Source organism: Macaca nemestrina, chromosome X (assembly GCF_043159975.1).
Source record: "Macaca nemestrina isolate mMacNem1 chromosome X, mMacNem.hap1, whole genome shotgun sequence".
Classification (NCBI taxonomy): Eukaryota; Metazoa; Chordata; class Mammalia; order Primates; family Cercopithecidae; genus Macaca; species Macaca nemestrina.
In genome coordinates this window covers 81,102,054-81,105,867 of record NC_092145.1, presented here as the reverse complement: position 1 = coordinate 81,105,867, position 3,814 = coordinate 81,102,054, and the positions used below count along the sequence as shown (strand labels likewise).

The 3,814-nt window shown below is 41.6% G+C and overlaps 1 pseudogene; it reads right to left on the bottom strand.

Annotated features, from left to right (window-relative positions):
* Positions 1–1,192: 1,192 nt before the first annotated feature.
* On the bottom strand, positions 1,193–2,633 carry LOC105496960 (fructose-bisphosphate aldolase A pseudogene; annotated as a pseudogene).
* Positions 2,634–3,814: the final 1,181 nt, after the last annotated feature.

Sequence of the window (3,814 nt, the reverse complement as noted above, 5' to 3'; positions counted from 1 at the left end):
AATCTGGGTTTTTAAAAACTCCACAAAGTCAATCGATTAATTGATAACATGTGTTACATTACTGTAGCATTTGGCATATGGCTTTTTTCCCTGAGCATAAAGTTGTTTAGATCCATCCAAGTTGTTGCATGTATTAACAACACATTCCTTTTTATTGCTGAGTGGTACTCCACTGTAGGGGTTTACCTTTATCTGTCAATTGACTCTGAGGGAAATTTGGGTCTTTGCCAATTTTTCTTGCCTATGGTTGTCTAATTGGTCCAGCATCATTTGTTGAAAAAGTTATGCTTCCTGATTTGAATTGGTTTTGTACTGTTGTGAAAAATCATTCCATTGATTCATGTGTGTATGTCTCCACCAATACTATACAGTCTTGATTACTGTACCAATCTCAATATTAGATAAAGTGATTATTCCCACTTTATGTTTCTTTTTGAAATTGTTTAGCTATTCTAGATACTTTGCTTTTTTGTATAAATTTTATAATAAAGTTGTATATATCTACAAACAAAAACTTTGCTGGGATTTTGATAGAAATTATGTGAAATCTATAGATTAACTTCAGGAGATTTGGCATCTTGACTATATTGTCTTTTAATTCATAAACATTTTATATATATATCCATTTATTTGGATCTTCTTTTATTTTCTTTATCAGAAATTTCTAATTTTCAACATACAGAGCCTATACATGCTTTGTTAGAATTATACTTAATTCATTTTGAGAGTGACTGCACATGGTGTCACATATTAAATTTCCATTTCCATATATCAATTGCTAAAATATAAAAACTTGATTGGCTTTTGTGTGTTGATCTTGTACCCTGTGACCTTGATAAACTCACCTGCTAGTTCTAAGAGTTTTGGGTGTATTCTGTGGGATATTTATGTAAATAACCATGTCATTTGCAAATTGTGACAGTTTTATTCTTTTCTTTCCAATCTGTATGCCTTTTATTTCTTTTCCTTGACTTACTTCATTGGCTAGAATTTTCAGCACTATTTTGAATAGGAATGGTTAATTAAGATATCTTTGTTTTATTCTAGAGCTTAGGGGGAAAGAATTAAGCCTTTCACCATTAATTATAATGTTAGCCGTAAGTTTTAAAAACACTCTATCAAGGTAAGGAAGTTTCTCTCTAATCCTAGCTTGTTGAACAATTTTTTTCTTCATGAACGACTGTTGGATTTTTTCTTTTTTTTTTTTTTTCCCCCCTTAAATAGCTGTTTATTTGGCAGTGTGCTGGAAAGGGTGATGGACTTAGCATTCACAGACGACACCATACACCACTGTCACGAGGGAGGCAAGAGCGCGGGCAAGCCAGTCTGGAGCCCCGAGGAGGAGGCCCCCTCTTCAAGAGTGGGAGGGGACGGGGCCTGGAGTGTTGGGGGCAGCCTGGGAACACCTCCGCTTAATAGGCGTGGTTAGAGACGAAGAGGGACTCGCTAGCAGCAGCTCCGGCATGACCGCTCGGGGTGTACTTTCCTTGACAGGCAAGGCTGTTGGCCAGGGCTCGCTTGACGTACTCCTCCTGTGCAGCCTTCAGGTTCTCCTTCTTCCCACCCCAGGCCTTCAGGGCAGAGGCCTGCAGGGCTCGGCCATAAGAGAAGGTCAGGGCCCAGGGCTTCAGCAGGGGGCACTTGTTAATGGCATTGAGGTTGATGGATGCCTCCTCCTCACTCTGGCCTCCAGACAGGAAGGTGATCCCAGTGACAGCCGGGGGGACTGTGCGGCGCAGCGCTGTGACGGTCGCCATGGCAATCTCCTCATGAGAAAACTTCTGGGTGCAAGCGTGGCCTGGGGTGACCATATTGGGCTTCAGCAAGGTGCCTTCCAGGTAGATGTGGTGGTCGCTCAGAGCCTTGTAGACAGCAGCCAGCACCTTCTCGGTCACATACTGGCAGCGCTTCAAGTCATGGTCCCCATCAGGGAGGATCTCAGGCTCCACGATGGGCACAATGCCATTCTGCTGGCAGATGCTGGCATAACGGGCCAGGACATTGGCATTTTCCATGATGGCGAGGGCTGAGGGGGTGTGTTCCCCAATTTTCAGCACACAACGCCACTTGGCGAAGTCAGCTCCATCCTTCTTGTACTGGGCACAGCGCTCAGACAGCCCATCCAACCCTTGGGTGGTAGTCTCGCCATTTGTCCCTGCCAGGGGAACCACGCCCTTGTCTACCTTGATGCCCACAACACCGCCCTTGGATTTTATAACTTGGGGGAAGGGACGACCATTATCCGCCTTCTGGTAGAGTGTCTCGTGGAAGAGGATGACACCCCCAATGCAGGGGTTCACGCGGTCGTCAGCTGTCAGCAGCAGCTGGCGGTAGAAGCGCCGGTTCTCCTCGGTGTTCTCGGTGCCAATGGACTGCAGCCTCTTTGGCAATGCTCCCAGTGGACTCATCTGCAGCCAGGATGCCCTTGCCAGGTGCCACGATGCGGTGAGCGACGTCAGACAGCTCCTTCTTCTGCTCCGGGGTCAGCGCTGGATATTGGTAGGGCATGGTGCTGGTGGTAGCAAGTTCCTGGCACAGAAGAGGGGCGGGTGTGCAGGGTGCGGCGGCAGAGGGCGGCGGGCTGGCGAGTGGACTCAGAGAGCGAACGCGGCACTCGTCACCAGGACCCCTTCTGCCTGGATTTTTTCAAATGCATCTCTGCATCAATTAATATGATTACTTTTTTTTCTTGTTTAGCCTGCTGACATTGTAAATTACACTGATTAATTTTTTTAATACTGAACTAGAATTACAGCCTCTGGAAAAAAATCTACTTGGTCGTGTTGTAAAATTATGTATAGACATAGCTAGATTCTGTTTTGTAACAACTTGGTAGATTTTTGTGTAAATCTGTGAGAGATATTTATCTGTAATTTTCTTCTTCTATACTTTCTTTGTTCAGTTATGGTATTAGAAAAACACTGGCCTCGTAAAATGAATTGTAAAGTGATCCTTCACTTTTTATTTTGAGTAAGAAATTGTGTAAAATTGGTGTTAATTTTTCTTCAAATATTTGGTAGGATTTTCTGGTGGCATTATCTGTGCCTGGGGATGGTTTTAGAAGGGTTTTAACTGTAATTTAATTTTTAAATAGTTCTAGGACTATTTTAATTATTTATATCCTATTGGTTGGCTTTTGGTAGTTTGTAGCTTTTAAGTAACTGCTGTATTTTATTAAGTTGTCTAGTTATTGTTTCTAGAGTTGTTTGTAGTATTTTCTCTTTCTTTCTTATAACTGGGTTTAAGGGTACATGTGCAGGTTTGTTAGTATTTTCTTATTATACATTGAAGGGCTACTAAATCTGTAGTAATAATCCTTGCTCTTTTCCTGATATTGGTAGTTAGTATCATCTCTCTTTTTAATTTGTCAGCCTTGCTTATACGTTTATCCATTTCATTGAACTTTTCAAAGGACCATCTTTTATTTCATTGATTTTCTCTACCTGTTTCTATTTTTAATTTTATTGATTTGTTTTTATTATGTCATTCTTTCTGCTTGCTTTGGGTTTACTTTGTTCTTTTTCTATATTATCGAGATTGGAGTTTAGATTATTTATTTTAGGCATTTCCCTTTTCTTTATTTTTTTTCTTTTTGTTTGTTTTTTTGTTTTGTTTTGTTTTGTTTTGAGATGGAGTGTCACTCTGTCACCAGGTTGGAGTGCAGTGGCATGATCTCAGCTAACTGCAACCTCCACCTCCCAGGTTCAAGCAATTCCCCTACCTCAGCCTCCTGAGAGGTTGGGACTACAGGTGCGCACTACCACAACCAGCTAATTTTTTTTTTTTTTTTTTTTTTTTTTTTGGTATTTTAGAA